The sequence below is a fragment of the Myotis davidii genome, unplaced genomic scaffold (genome assembly GCF_000327345.1).
Source record: "Myotis davidii unplaced genomic scaffold, ASM32734v1 scaffold854, whole genome shotgun sequence".
In the NCBI taxonomy this organism is placed as follows: Eukaryota; Metazoa; Chordata; class Mammalia; order Chiroptera; family Vespertilionidae; genus Myotis; species Myotis davidii.
In genome coordinates this window covers 1807616-1824502 of record NW_006285939.1, presented here as the reverse complement: position 1 = coordinate 1824502, position 16887 = coordinate 1807616, and positions in this window count along the sequence as shown.

Here is a 16887-nt window from a genome sequence, read left to right as displayed (position 1 = left end):
CTGTTCGTACAGTGAGAGGAACGGAGTGAGTGGGAACCCGAAGGGGTCGTGGGTGAAACAGTCGTGAGTGTGTGCCCAGCGGGCACATGAACTTCCGTGACCAGCTTTCCTTAGTTACCACCCCCCGGCGGACCATTTCTGTGTTTTGAGGGAGCGCGGAAGGTCCCTGGGTTCCCTGGTGCTGCTGCGGGAGGTGTTTGGAAAACGGACACCTGCATGCCATGCTTCTCTCAGCACGAACCGGCTCCTACGCTGGTTCCCATAAAATCTGGTTTGTCAGGGAGGGACCCTATGCATTCCCACAGAATATCAGTGTTTATTAACATTGAAATTTTCAAAAATCGCCGGCAAGTCCATATTACATAAGATGTACCATTTTAACCATTTTAAGTGTACAATTCCATGGCATTATGTACATTCGTATTGTCAGCAACCATCTCCACCATCATCTTCAGACCTTGGCATCTTCCAAACTGAAACTGTGCACATTAAACATAACTCCCCACCCTCCTCCCTCCGCCCCTGGCAACCAACATCCTATTTTCTACCTCCATGAATGTGATCGTGGAATCACAGTGTTTGTCTTTGTATGACTGGCTTGTGGCACTTAACGTAATATCCTCAAGGCTCATCCATGCTCTTGAGGTGTCGGAATTCTTTCCCTTTAGAGGCTGAATACTACCCCGTTGGATGTGTCCTTCCATCCAGCCCGGACACTTGGGCTGCCCCCCTCCTGGCGATATGCATAGCACTGCTACGGACATGGCTGGACAAACATCTGTTCAACATCCTGCTTTCAGTTCTCGTGGGAATGTATGGGAGGTGGGATTGCTGGGCCACGTGGGAGTTCTGGTTTGAACTTCTGAGGAAGTGCCACCCTGTGTTCCACAGTGCCTGTGCCGATTTAAGGGTTCCAATTTCCCCATATCCCAATCACAACTTGTTCTTTTCTTTAATTCTTTTTTTTTAAAAAAAATAGTGGCCATTTTAATGGATGTGAGGTAGCATTTATGTAGTTTTGATTTATATTTCCCTTTAAAAAAATTACCTTTTGTTAAAAGTATTACCGATGTCCCCCCCCCATTGATCTTCCCGCTCCCCCAAGGCCTTCACCACACTATTGTCTGTGTCCATGGATTGTGCCTATATTTCCCTCATGATTAATGCTGTTGAGCATCTTTTTAAAAATATCAGTTTTTAAAAAGGTACCCAAACATCACTCAGTGAGGTTTCATTTTAAATGAAAGTCTTTGTATTGAACACGCCAGGAGGCTTGTAACTACAATTTTGGATGGGCATGCAGGTGGCGAAGGGTTGCCAGCTATGCCCTTCCCTTTAAGGCAGGCCAGCTGTGCCCTGTGGCCATGTGGAGCATCACACATCACCAGGCTGTGTCCCATTCCTTACGTTTCTGATTTAATTCGTCTGAGGTGATGCTGAGCCGTGCACAGGGGAGGCGACTAAGCCTCCCAGGTGAATCTGATGTGCAGGTAGGTTGGGAACCACTGCCTTCAGCTGTTACTAGTGTTTCCTGGATGCAGGGCACCTTTGGGGCTGGAGGTGGGACGTGGTCTAGGTAAGAGTGGAGGCGCACGCTGCTTCGGAAGGCTCCTCCTGCTGCTGGTGGGATCACACGAGGTCCGCCACAGGCTCCTTTCTTCTTGGACAATGGTCTGATGCCACCAGAGTTCCCCCCGGGGCTGGCTCTCCGGCCACATGAGGTCCTCAGGACCAGGCTGGAGGATACAGAAAAGATGGTGCCACTTATTATCCATGTCCCCTCTCAGAGGAGACAGGGACCGTTTGCTCTCACCTAAAATGTTTGCGACCTGGAACTAGTGGTTAAGCTGCAATGCCTCCCAACATCTCTGACGGTAGGCCAGGTCTGGAGGCTGTTCCAATACAGACTCCCAGGCCTCTCCCTTGGAACTTCTAATTCGGTAAGTCTGGGTTGGTGCCCAAGCATCTGCTTTGTATTATTTTTTAAACAAACACCCAGAGATGATACTTGTCTGGAGTTAGGCAACACTGTCTTGAAGTGTGAGGGTGACGAGGGGAGCCCTCAGGGCTGTAGACCCTACCCTGCATCATGATAACACCTCTCACCATGGCCACTTTGCTCTTAGCCAGATGTCCTCCAAGCCTGGCCCCTGACCAATGGCGCCAGCATCTCGGGGCTTGTTGGAAAGGCATATCCCTAGGCTCTACGCAAGCAGAGCCTGGGGTGGGCCTAGAAAGCTGTGTTCACAAGCCCTGCAGGGGCTTCTCCGCAGCCTCTGCTCCTAACAGCATTTTCACCAGGTGGGTAGCCAAGGCCCCGAGGAACAGCATGACTTTTCCAAAGTCAGACAGTGGACAAGGGCAGGGCTGAACCCAGGACCCCTCCCCCAAACTCCCACCCAGCAGGGGCTTCTTCCCCAGGGGGCGGAGGGGGATGTAAAGACAGGCCTGGAGCCTTGGTATTCGGGAGGTTCTTATCACTGATTCTAGCTTCACTGCAAGCGATGTGGAAAGTCAAGAATGGATGGAATGAAACATGCCAGATGGTTATGCCTTTCACATAACTTAGAAAATATTTGGCCAGTAAACACATAAACACTCCCCTTCTAAAGACTACTTTCCCCCTTAAACAAACAGCCTTACCAGTTCAGGTCTAGATTTCTAAATTACACTAAAGGGGGGAAAACAAAAGCATGCTGAATACTGGCAGGCAATAAGATATAAATATGCTGTTACCACCCAGGGCATCAGTGAGAACCAGAAAGCAGGACTGCCAAAGATCATAATTTTAATTTGGAACAAGATCAAGTCACCAGACCCAGGCCGCACCCTTCAGGGACTATTTTAAAAGAGATTGCTACTGAAATGCCAGGTCAGCCCCAGTGAAGAGGAAACATCCAGAGCAGCTGGGTTTGAAAGAGGAGGAAGATGCCCAGACAGAGCTGTGACCTCAGGGAACGTTTTCCACCTCCTGAAATGATACTGGTCATGCCCCCAGAGCCCTCCTAAACCCTCTATGTATAGGGGGATTGTAAGTACAGCAAAAGCAGTCTTAAGAGGGAAATTCATAGCAATACAGGCCTACCTCAAGAAATAAGAAAAATATCAAATAAACAATCCAACCTTATACCTAAAGGGACTAGAAAAGAAAAACAAAGCCAAAATGAGTAGAAGGTAGGAAATAATAAAGAGCAGAAGAGAAATAAACAAAATAGAATTAAAAAAATATGAAAGATCAAAGAAACCGAGAGTTGGTTCTTTGAAAAGATAAATAAGATGGATAAACCTTTAACCAGATTCATCAAGAAAAAAAGAGAGAAGACCCAAATAAATAAAATCATAAATGAAAGAAGAGAAGTGACAATTGATACCATAGGAATACAAAAGACTATAAGAAAATACTACAAAAAAGTTACATGTCAATCTGGACAATCTGGAAGAAATTGATAAATACCTAGAAACATACAATCTTCCAAAACTGAATCAAGAAGAAATAGAAAATATGAACCGATCAATTATATTCAACAAAATCAATTCAGTATTAAAAATCTCCTGACAAATCAGGTGGCTTCACAAGTGAATTTTACCAAACATTCAAGAAAGAATTAATAACTATTGTTCTCAAACTATTGCAAAAAATTCAAAGGAGGGAAAACTTACAAGCTTATTTTATGAGGCCAACATTATCTTGATTCCAAAACCAGATAAAAACACTAAAAGAAAGAAAATTATAGGCCAATATCCTTGATAAACATAAATGCAAAACTCCTCAACAAAATATTAGCAAACCAAACACATCAATACATTAAGAAGATCGTATATCATGATCAAGTGGGATTTATACCTGGGATGCAAGGTTAGTTCAATAACCACAAATCAGTTAATGTGGTACAATATGATCATATCAATAGATTAAGAAAAACTATTTGACAAAATCCAGTCCCCATTAATGATAAAAACTCTCAGCAAAATGGAATAGAAAGAATATACTACAACATAATAAAGGCCGTATATGACAAACCCACAGCTAACATCATCTCAGTGGGGAAAAACTAAAAGCGTTTCCATTAAAATCAGGAACAAGACAAGAATGTGCACTTTCACCACTTTTATTCAATACAGTATTAGAGGTTCTAGCCACAGCAACCAGCTAAGATAAAAGACATCCAAATTGGAAAGGAGGGAGTAAACTGCCATTATTTGTAGATGACATGATACTGTATATGGAGAATCTTAAAGATTACACAAAAAACACTATTAGAACTGATAAATTCAGTAAAGTAGCAGGATACAAACTAAATATTAAAAAATTGGTTGTATTTTAACGAGGAAGGGCAAAGAACAGTTGAGGATATAGAACCATGGTGTAGTGGGAAGGGCTCTGAACTCGCAGGTGGAGGGTATAGGTTCTGTCAACCTTGGTGTCTGATCAATGATTCTCTCTCATCATTGATATTTCTTTCTCTCCCTCTCCCTCTCCCTTCCTCTCTGAAATCAATAAAAATGTATTTTAAAAAATACTAATGGCATTTCCCACAGAACTAGAACAAATTATCCAAAAATTTATATGAAACCACAAAAGACTCTTAAAGCCACAGCAATTTTGAAAAAAAAAGGACAAGATTAGAGGTATCACGCTATCTGATATCAAACTGTAGTACAAAGCTAGAGTAATCAGAACATCATGGTACTGGCATAAAAACAGACACACAGATCAGAATAGAGAGCCCCAAAATAAACCCACACCTTATGGTCAATTAGTATTTGACAAAGGAGGAAATAAAATACAATGAGGTAAAGGCAGTCTATTAAATAAATGGTGTTTGAAAAAATTAGACAGATATAGGCAAAAACATGAAAGTAGACCACCCTCTTAAACCATACACAAGAATAAATTCAAAGTAATTAAAGACTTAAATGTAAGATTTGAAAACTTTAATAGGAGAAAATATAGGCAGTAAAATCTCAGACATTTCTCTTAGCAATATCCTTTTTCTGACATATCCTTGGGCAAAGGAAACAAAAGAAAAAAGAAACAAATGGGACCACATCAAACTAAAAAGTTTTTGCACAGTCAAGGAAACCATCAACAAAATGAAAAGACAAACCACTGAATTGGAGAACATATTTGCCAATGATACATCTGATAAGGGGTTAATATCCAAAATTTATAAAGAACTCAGACAACTCAGCAACCCAAAACAAACAATCCAACTAAAAAGTGGGCAGAGGACCTGAATAGACATTTCTCTAAAAAGGACATACAGATGGCCAACAGACATATGAAAAGCTGCTCAGCATCACTAATCATCAGAGAAATGGAAATTAAAATCACATTGAGATATCTCCTCACATCTGTCAGAATGGCTATCACTAATAAGTCAATAAACAAATGTTGGTGACGATGTGGAGAAAAGGGAACCCTGGTGCACTGCTGGTAGGAATGCAGACTGGTGGAAAACAGTATGGAGTTTCCTTAAGAAATTAAAAAAGGAACTGCTTTATTACCCAGCAATTCCACTTCTGGTTATATATCTGAAGAAGCCCCAAACACTAATTAAAATGTATATATGTATCCCTATGTTTATTGCACTGTTATTCACTATAACCAAGATATGGAAGCAGCCCAGTGCCCATCAATAGACAAGTGGATAAAAAAGTGGTGATGCATACATACATTGGAATAGTACTCAGCCCCCAAAAACAATTAAATCTTACCATTTGTTACAGCATGGATGGACTTGGAGGATATTATGCTAAGTGAAATAAGTCAGACAGAGAAAGACAAATACCATATGATTTTACATATATCTGGACTCTAAAGGACAAAACAAACAAACAAACAACAGCAACAACAACAAAAAAACAGAAACAGGCTCCAAGATACAGAGAACAGACAGATGGTTCCCAGAGGGGAGAGGGGTGAAAGGCTAGGCAGAAAAGGTGAAGGGGTTAAGAAGTCCTAATTGGTAGTTACAAAATAGTCACTGGTTTGTAAAGAACAGCAGAGGGAACATGGGCAATTATAACTAGAGGCCCGGTGCATGAAATTTGTGCACTGGGGAGAATCCCTCAGCCTGGCCTGTGCCCTCTTGCAGTCTGGGAATCCTCAGGGAATGTTCGACTGATGGCCTAAATGTCAATCAGACATCCTTAGTGCTCCTGCCATTGCCACTGTGCTCATCAGCCGTGAGCCCAGGGGCAGCTCCTACTTTGAGTGGGATTGGGCCAAAACTGGCTCTCCAACATCCCCCGAGAGGTCCTGGATTGTGAGAGGGCACAGACCAAGCCAAGGGACCCCACCAGTGCACCATCAAGGCCAGGGAGGGACGAGGGAGGTTGGCCAGCTGGAGAGGGACCGAGGGAGCGCTCCAGGGCGCGTCTGGCCATCTTGCTCAGTCCCGATTGGCCAGACTCCAGCAGCAAGTTTACCTTCCAGTTGGAGCGTCATCCCCCAGTGGTCAGTGCACATCACAGTGAGTGGTTAAGCGGCCTTAGCATATCATTAGCATATTACACTTTGATTGTTTGAACAGATGACTGGATGACCAGACACTTAGCATATTAGACTTTTATTATATAGAATACGTGCCACGCCAGCATGGCCAAGGGTAAACCTGAGGAGGGGCAGTAAAGGATTGAAGAAAAGACAGACAGAGAATACAGCTGGGGCTCAGTGGGTCTCCTGTGCCTGGATGAAGACGCAAAAGACCCAGCCTGCAAGCTGATGCTTTATTTTATAGTCTGATTAAAACAAGGGTAGATGAACATGTACACAAATGTTCTTGTTTTGGCAACACTTGCTGCACCTCCCACAGCCCAATAGCTACTTAGGATGGAATTAGGGAGGGCTACAAGGTCAGGCTTCATTATGCTAGGAGAGCTCTGGCCTCCAGGCTGGGACTTGTTTGTGGCCCTGCCACAGGTCATCCCGAGGCTTGACCCTAGAGCTGCTCCCTACAGGATTAGAACATGTGGTGCCAGGTGGACACTTGAAACACCAGGGGGATCACTGTGTAAAGTATATGGTTTTCCAACTGCTCTACTCTCCACCTGAAACTCATATGAAACAATATGGAATGTAAACTGTAATTGAAAAATAAGAAAGCAAATAAAATTGTGGGAAGAAATGTTTAGAAAGGGGATTGTAAGACAGCAGGGAAAAGAGCTGGCACTGGCTTCGAAGGCCAGCTTGGCCTCTTACTAGGTATGTGGGTGTGGGGATGATAGTCACCCCTCTCTCCCTCAGTGGGTGTGAGACAGGCCTGGCAATGTTAGTGCAGATTAAGTAAATCAGTGAATGTTCCAACCTCAGTGACACACCTCATTAGGGTCTGTAGAGAGGAGCTCAGACTCCGGGAGCGATGCCATCTGTTGTCGCTGGAAGGGTGCAGCCCCTGCCTGGTTGGGTTCGAGGCACCCAGCCCCAGAGAGCAGAGCCAGGACACCTCGTTTTCTTAAGTAAGTGCACTGGGCAAAAAGCCAGCACTGTCACCCCTCAACGCCTTCCTCCCCAGAAAGTCCTCCCGCTGCTTTAAACCCCAACAGGGAGCTTGCTGCCCCCATTTCCACAGCATCATTTGCTCCTAATTCACACTCAAGTTTCATCTGTGTCAGTTTTGTTAGGTGGCCCCATTCTTAAACATTTTCCATGTATTTACCATACGGTCATTTAGGCGGTGGTGGTGGTGCTAGAAACATGTACAGGTGTGTGAGTGTGCCATGCGTGTGTGTGAGCGTATATGGTGTGCTGTGTGTGTGTGTGTGTGTGTGTGTGTGTGTGTGGCACAGGAAGGTCTGTGGGTCAGACTTTCTATTATCATCTTCTCAAAAAGTGAACAGGAGCTTATTTCTACTGTTTCAGGAGCTAATTTTCTAAGGCTCTTACCCTGAATTCTTTGTAGGTGTTATTATGTACAACATAAAAAATTAAATGTCTCATATTTTGGAAGTGCTTTCCATATTGAGAGTTCATGGTGTATTCCAGTCACCCTTAATGGGGTCAGACCAGCCCCATGAAAGGGCCTGGGAGTTCACCCACCCCTCCTTCTGTTCTGGGGAGACCCAGGCCCCGGGGGAAGGAGTCTGGTCCGGTTGTGTGGTGTGTGGATGGCAAACCCAAGTCCTGGCGTCTTTCCTCGGACTGGCACCTAGAGGAATCTATGAGACTGAAACAGGCTAGATATTAACACTTCTTCCTGTGGGGTGATGTGATGTGTGAAACTCCACCTCGCTGACTAGAAGAACCCATTTTCCACTTTAAAGTTGCAAAGATTTGAAAATGGGTCTCAAACTCATGTACTCATTCATTCAATGTGCTGTACCCCCTGGTTCTGGGTACTGGGGACCCTGAGGTACACTCACAGGCCTGGCCTCCACCCAAGCCCAGCACTCTGCCCCCTGCTGGCGGGAGGCCAACTTGCGGGTCTTGTTCTCCACCAGCCTTGGCGGCAGTGTGTGTTGAGGGCGGTGGGGATAAAGCTAGAGAATCTTTGCCCAGGTTGCAAGGGGGCAGGTTGGACCTGGGCTCAAAATCAAAAGGGACACTGGCCCAAGGTACGGGGGACTGAGAAGGAACGCCGGGGCTTCCTCAGGAGGCCAGCTTGAATTCGATGTTTTCTGGAGGGTTGGGGGTTGAGAAGTCATTAACATGGTCTCCCCTACCTGGAGGGAGTATGTGGACAGGGAAGTGAGGTCACAAACTTAAAATGGTCAGAAATTCCAACAGCTGGTGAAATAGGAAAGCAAAAGGGCCACACACCTGTCTGTGTTCTTCAGGTGGGATAAAGGCTCCTCTTTTTGTCTCTTCTCCTTCCTTTTCCCTCCTTCCTTCCCTCCCTCACTCTCTCTCTCCTTTTTCTCTCCTTCCTTCCCTCCCTCTCTCCTTCCCTCCCTCCCTCTCTCCTTTCCTCCATCCCTCTCTTCATCTCTTCTTTCTTTCTTTCCTTCCTAATAGAATGTACTTTTCTCATTATAGACAATTTTACATTTGGGATGGGGGGACAAAAGTAGGGAAAACCCATCAAGGGATATTGATAATGGAGGAGGCTGTGCTTGTGTTGGGGTGTTGGGGGTGGTATATGGGAAATCTTGGCTCAGTTTTGCTGTGAACCTAAAACTGCTCCAAAAAATGAAGTCTGTTAATTTAAATAATAAGAATAATAAAAAGATCTGCCCTAGCTAGTTTGGCTCAGTGGATAGAGCATCAGCCCTCAGACTGAAGGATCCCGGGTTTGATTTTGGTCAAGGGAAGACCCGATCTCTGGCCCTGGTCGGGGTGCACGCAGGAGGCAACTAATCAATGTGACTTTCTCACATCCATGTTTCTCTCTCTCTGTCTCTCCCCCTCCCTTCCACTCTCTCTGGAAATCAATGGGAAAATATCCTTGGGTGAGGATTAACAATAACAACAAAAAAGATCTTCCACCCAGAGTCCCATGTGCCATTCATTCATTCATTTTTTAAATTGACATAGTTGTGATCATACCATCTGGACAATTTTATAACCTTCTTTTGTCATTAAATATTACAACAAAAACATTTCCACTTTGTAATAAATTCTTCTAAAACATTATTTTTAGCTAGAGGCCCGATGCATGAAATTCGTGCAAGAGTAGCCTTCCATCCCCCGGCTGCCGGCACCAGCACCGGCTTCCCTCTGGCACCTGGGACCTGGGCTTCCCTCTGGCACCTGGGACCCGGGCTTCCCTCCGGCCACTGGCAGGCACTCAGGACCTGGGCTTCCTTCGCAGCCCTGGCTTTGTCCGGAAGGACGTCCGGTCTAATGAGCATATTATGCTTTATTATTATAGATGGCTTACTATTCCACATGATGTAATTTTGATGCATTTAGCTCCTTAGAAAATGCTACCACAATGGTGTTATGGGTAAGACTTATTTTTATTTACACTTATTGCCTCAAGCTATCTTTGCGGATGTAATTACTGGACAGAGATGCACATGATTGAGCTCTATTGCCCAGTTGTTTCCTTCTGCCACCAGCAACGAGTGAGCCTGCCCGCTGGACCCTCTGTGGCAGCATTGGTTGTGCCTTCTCTATGGCTCATTGCTGTGGGAACTGCGGGAATGGGGCCTCAAGCACACAGCAACACCCCTGGTGATGGCTGAGGCCGGTGTGAGTGCCACAGGGACAAACAGAGAGGGCAGGAATCTTTCCAGCCATGCCCGGGCGGAGGCGGGGCAGCAACCTTCCTGTTAGCAGGCAGCATGGGAGGGAACACACTCCATGAGCACAGGCCCCAGCTACTCTTTAAAATTTTATTTTATTTTTTAAAATATATATTTTCATTGCTGACAGTATTGCAGATGTCTTCAATTTTACCCCCCTTTACCCTCTTCTCACAGCCCCCAGCCCCCCGGAGGTCTTCCTCCCCTGTTGCCCATGTCCATGGGCTACACATATAAGTTCTTTGGCTTATCTCTCCTTGTTCCCCCGGCTCCCACACGGGGGTATATCAGTCTGTTCCATGCCTCCCTGCTTCGGGTCTTATTTTGTTGGTCAATTCATTTTGTTCATTAGATTCCACAAAAAGTAAGATCATGTGATATTTGTCTTTATCCAATTGGCTTATTCACTTAGCATAATAGTCTCCGGGTCCCTCCATGCTGTTCCAGAGGGTAAGAGATCCCTCTTTTTTACAGCTGCATAGTATTCCATGGTGTAAATGTTCCACAGCTTTTTATCCACTCATCTACTGGTGGGCACTCAGGCTGTTTCCAAATCTTAGCCATTGTAAATGATGCTACTATGGGCATAGGGGTGCATATATCCTTTCCGATTGGTGTTTCCAGTTTTTAGGATATATCCCCAGAAGTGGGATTGCTGGGTCAAATGGGAGATCCATGTGTAATTTTTTGAGGAAACCCCATACTGTTCTCCACAGTGGCTGCACCAGTCTGCATTCCCACCAGCAGTGCATGAGAGTACACTTTTCTCTACATCCTGGCCAGCACTTGTCATTTGTTGATTAATTAATGATAACCATTCTGACAGGTGTGAGGTGACACCTCCTTTTTGGTTTTAATTTTCATTTCTCTGATGATTAGTGATGCTGAGCATCTTTTCATGTCTCTTGGCCTTCTGTATGTCCTCTGTGGAGAAGTGTCTACTCAGGTCCTCTGCCTGAATTTGAACTGGACTGTTTGGCTTCCTTTTGTTGAGTTCAGTGAGTACTTTACATATTGTGGATGTTAACCCTTTGTCAGGTGTATCACTGGCCAATATGTTCTCCCATCCGGGTCTCCCATTTTGTTTTGTTGATGGTTTCTTCGCTGTGCAGAAGCTTTTTAATTTGATGTCGTCCCATTTGTTTATTTTCTCCTTTGTTTCTCTTGCCCTGGGAGCTGTATCGGCAGACATCCTGTTAGGTGAGATGTCTGAGATTTTACTGCCTGTGTTTTCTTCTAGAAGGCAGCCCAGGTCAGGACAAAGCTTGGGGGTGTGATGCGGGAGCGCTGGGTTGGCGCCCCTTCTCTGCAGAGCCCCTGCTGCCTGGCTCTGGGCTCCATGCCACCTGAGTCTCTGTTTCGGTTCACATCCCAGAGGAATGACTGCAGGACCGCTCCCAGGCAGGCCCTCCCCTCCTTCCCTTGCTTCACTCCCACCCCAGCAGGCAGGTCCAGCTCCAGGCTGATGCAGCCCTGAGCAGAGCCTCCGTCCGCTGGAAAGGAAGCTGGCCCCGTGGTGAGTCCTGCTGGCTGCCCGGGCTCTGGCCACCTCTGTCCCAGCTGCGCCCGCACAGCGCCCATGCGGGTATGGCCGGACCATGCGGCGTTTTGCGGGGTGAGCATCTGAAACTGCCTTCCATCACTCTTCTTCTTGGGATGAGATCATGAAATGCAGGCTGGTAATTGCTCAGGAAAATAAGGCTGCTGTAAAATTGGGGCTCAGATGCTCTCGGCAGCCGGTAGCGGTGGTGCTGCTGACGGGAGGGATCCAGCTGATGTCCTGACACTTCGAAGAGCGAGCTGAGATGCTCTGGGAGCTGAGCACCACCAACCCCACTCGACCCCGGTTTTCTTGGACCACGTAACACAGCGAAGCAGAGAGGGAGTACCGGTGTGTCTGCAACACGGACGTGGCTGAAAGCCTGGGGGAGGGAGACCGTGGTCCCGCTCTCTCTGAGGCTGCGCTGGGTTTCTTTACCTGGAGGATGGGGATAGCAGCAGGCCCTGCCTGTGAGATGATGAGGATGGAGTGGGCGGGGCGCGGGGGGGGGGCAAAGACAGCATCAATGGTGCTGCATCCCGTTATGTTATATTTCATTGGATATTTTCACAGACTCCCTGGCGGGGGGGCACCATCGCTGGGATGGGATCCCTGAGCCGCGGAGCCCCCTTCCCAGCACAGACCCCCGGGAAGCGGCAGTGCGGGAGCCGAGTCCGGCTCTGTGGCCGCGGCGGCCAGCACACCTCCCGCCTCCTGCCTGAACTCCCTCCGGCTCGGATGGAGCAGCTGGCCAACCACAAGCCCTCCCTGACCGGTAAGCAAAGTTGTTGGGGAGTGGCACCTCCTCCAGCACTCAGCAGGGCTTGCCGCTGGGGTGGCACGGGGTGGGGGGAGTTCTCTCTGCCACCCCTGCTGCTCCCCAGCCGAGTGGCTCTGCTTCTGATAGCGTCTTGGGAGGAGCAGGCAGTGAATCTATGGGGGCTGCAGGCAGTGCTGCCCGGGCTTCCACTCAGCATCAGACTGCGACTTCACAGGCAGCTCAGTTATGGGTACGCACTTCGTTTTCAGGGGCCTCCTCCTCCTCCCCCTGTGGTTTAGGCACCGGGACAGACCCCCTGGAGAAAGACAGTGGGAGCGGTGGGGCTGGAGAGACCCTAGCATGGCGGCGCGGAGTCCCCGAGACGGAGTCTCTGGCTGCTCTGCCCCAGGGCCTGGGAAGTGGCTGCCTCGCAGGCCGGAACATCACTGTGTCCTGTCATACCTGCAGCATCGGAACATGGGCAGCCTGGGGTCTCTGAGCGACAGTGGCCTCACGTGCAAGAAGGAACGTGTAACTGCTGCTCGCCTCTCTGGGGAGCAGAGGACAGTGAGGGCGTGGAGCTCGTTGGGGCGAGGCTCCTGGTGCCAGAGGGACTGATGCGCGTTGCCGGCTCCCATCACCCCTCCACACAGCTCGGAGCAGCCCCGTGTGCTGGGATGTGGGGCTCAGTGAGGCGATGAGCTCAAGGGCACGCGTAGGCAGCAGAGCCAGGCGGTTACGGAGCCGGAGTTGCCACAACCTGACGCTCCCTCCTCCCTTCTCATCAAGCGATGGTCATTTGTGTTGTTCTCTGGTTTCTTGGTCTGAAGATTCTTAAGGAGGAAACTGGAGGCAGAGGGGCTGGCTGGGCCTGGGCAGGGGTGAGGGAGGGGCTCGCCCTTTGAGCCCGGTGGGCCAGGGCTGCTGCAGGTCCCACCTGAGAACTCCCGAGCATCGTCTGCACCAGCAGCAGCACTGGGCTTGTGCAGCTCATAGCCTGGGCGGTGGAGTGCAGTGCCCCCCCTCCCCAAAGGCCGCTGGTCCCCAAGGCTGCCCTGAGGATACAGGGACCCCAGCAGTATCTTTGAGCCGTTAGGAAGTTTCTGCGATGCACACGTGCAGTGGCTGTTCCAACTGCTGCCGGTGAGGGGGCTTGTGAGTCAGCTGATAGTCACATGTGGCCACATGGACGGCGGCATGGGCCGGCGGAGAGGAGAGAGGCGCACAAGATGAAGAACATGGGCCTAGAGGCCCCCAGGCCCCATCCTTTGTCTTATGCTGAAACTTCACCCCAGGACATCTTTGCAGGGGCCATCAGGCAGGTCCGGGTCATAAAGGCCTGCTCTTCAAGGACAGCAGGATGTGCCAGCTCCCAGCCTTGAAATGACTGCTCCATGCGTGCACGTGCATGTGCTAAGCAGCACTGTGTGTGTACAGCACTGCAGCTCTCGGGTGGGCGGCGAGAGTTAGGACAGAGAGCGTGGCCTGTGGGCATTTCTGGAGGAGGAGGAGTGGTGCTGGAGTCTAGGTGAGGGAGGGAAAGGGTTTCCTCCAGCCTCGGGGCGGAGTCAGGCACCTTCACCGGGGACCCAGCTTCCACACTCGCCACCTTCGGAGGCAGATGCTGAGGCACCGCTTGCATCAGGCCCTGCGGCTGGCGAGCCCTGCTCCCTGCGGGGGGCATGTGGCCTGCCTCCTGCCGCTACCGCGTTGGCTCCCATACGGCCATCACTGTGTTAACTGAGGTTGGGATCCGCTGGAATATATTGCCACATTAATAACTCCAGAACAGTGCAGGCAGTGTTGAAATAGTAAATTAGGACGCGACGGGCTATATATTCAGGGCAGAGCGCTGAAGTGCCATTTTATTACATGTGCCATGGAATTAAAGGCTTAATTTTCTTTTAAAAGATGGCGATGCATCATTTCCTGCAGCCAGGTAAAAACAGTTAGCAGAAATGATTTATCCTTCACTCCATTTAAAAATGGGAAGCCGGCACCCCAGGATCTTGCTCTCTGTTATTTATCTCTGCCTGGAGGGCACTTGCGAGTTTGATCCGTCATTCTGACTTGAAGGACACAGCCAAGCCCGGGGTGAGGTCAGGACGGAGCCCTGGCTGTCTCTGTGGGTTAGGGGTGTGGCTTCCTGAGCAAGACCCCAGAGGCGGCCAGGCTCGGCCACAGGCTGGCTCTGTGACCGGCGACCATTCCCGGTGCCTGGTGTTGTCACCTGCAAAACAAACTAACAGTGGGGCTGCTCAGGGGGCTGCTTGTGGGGCTGCTGCAAGGGTCGCATGAGATGCAGGTAGAACCCCTAGCTGGTGTGGTTCCGTGGATAGTCAGCCTGCGGACTGAAGGGCCCCAGGTTCGATTCCGGACAAGGGAACGGTTGCCGGCTCCTCCCAGGCCCAGGCCCTGGTTGGGGTGTGTGCAGGAAGCAACCAATGATGTGTTTCTCTCACATCAGTATTTCTTTCTGTCCTTCCTCCTCTCTTCCACTTTCTCAAAAAAAAATCAATGGAAAAATATTCTCGGGTGAGGATTTTTAAAAAAAGAAAGAAAGTGGGTCTCCCATGGCTCTCACACAATTATGTGATACTAAGGTCCCTCAGCTTGGCCTGCGCCCTCTAGCAATCTGGGACCTTTTGGGGGATGTCAGATAGCCGGTTTCGGCCCAATCTCCACAGGCCCAATTCAGACAGAGGGAGCCCAATCCTGTGCGTTGAGCGTCTGTCCCCTGGTGGTCAGTGTGCATCATAGCAATTGGTTGAACAGTTGTTTGGTTGTTTGGTCACTTAGGTATATATATATATATGTATATATATATATATATATATTTGCTGAAAGAAATTTTCAGTACACTGTCTTATTTTTCTGATAGTAAAAGTAATACTCAATGAGAAAAACTTGGAAAATATAGAAAATGACAAGGAAGAAAATAGATAACATGACATATTCTCGGGTGAGGATTTTTAAAAAAAGAAAGAAAGTGGGTCTCCCATGGCTCTCACACAACTATGTGATACTAAGGTCCCTCAGCTTGGCCTGCGCCCTCTAGCAATCTGGGACCTTAAAATAGATAACATGATTCATATGACCCAGAGATGATCAATGTTCTTTTTCTTTTTGGGGCATACTTTTAAAAACAGAATTATAAGTGATCAACCAAAGGACTTGTATGCATGTATATGAGCATAACCAATGGACATAAGACAGTAGGGAGGTGAGGGCATGTGCTGGGGGGTGGGAGTGGCTAGGGAGAGATCAATAGGGGAAAAAGGAGACTTATGTAATACTTTAAACAATAAAGAATTTAAATTTTAAAAAACACACACAACATAATTAGATTCCTGCGCATTGACAATGTAATATTCTGGTGCTCTGATTTCACGGCCTGACAGTACAATGTGAGTATTGCCTCATTGTGAAGGATGGTCCACGCTGCCCCCATGCTGCGTGCAGTCCTTTGTGTGAATGCACACGAGCTGCACGGGCCCTGTGATGGTCTCTACATAGTTTCGTTTACGCACACTTCTTCTCCAGTCCTCTGTGACTTATAACTGTGAAAGGCAGACATTAATGACCTGTTTCATAGGCCAGTGCTCAGGCTCCTGTGCCTGCTGTACCACATCACCTGCAGCTGAGGCTTACAGTTCCAAAGGCCCGGATGTGGGAACTAGGCCCTGCCCGCGGAGCTGCCGCAAAGGCTCTGCTGGGCACACTCCTTGCCTCCCACAGCGTTGGCGGCTCCAGGAGCTTCTTGGCTGTGGCCACACCACTCCAGTGTCTGCTCTGTCTTCACACTGACTTGCTGCCTCTAAACAGGCACTGCCCCAGCCTTAGGGCCCAGCTGGGTAATTAGAACAACCTCCCCAGCTTTAGGGGACTGAGTCACATCTGAAAAGACTCTTTCTAAATCAGGTCACAGCCACAGGTTCTGCGGTTAGGGTGTTGCAGATCTTTGCTGGGGACAGCATTCAGCCACTGCAGCCAGGAAGCCAGGGCGTAGGAAGTGCAGCCCGCTGCCCGGGTTCCCAGGCTGCAGAGAGCCGTGCCGGGGTTCTCACTTAGGCATTTGGCCGATGCATATTTAACTTGCCAGAACATCTTTTTATATAAATGGGAGTCATCTTTAAATTTTTGTTTTAATGAACTTTGTTGGGTGACACTGGTTCTCTACTGTTAGTCCTTCCAGGCCTCAGCTTCAGATCTGTCCCTCCCGGGAGATGGGCACCCCACCCTGCTGCAGTCTCTCCCCCACCCCCCGGGGGCTCTGAGCTTAGCGTTAATGGGAGCCCAGGGCAGTGTGGCAGGCATGAGCCCCCACCCTTCCCAGGGGTTTCTACTGTCTATCCCATCAGACACCTCAGGTGTCAACAACACCACCTGATACAAGCTC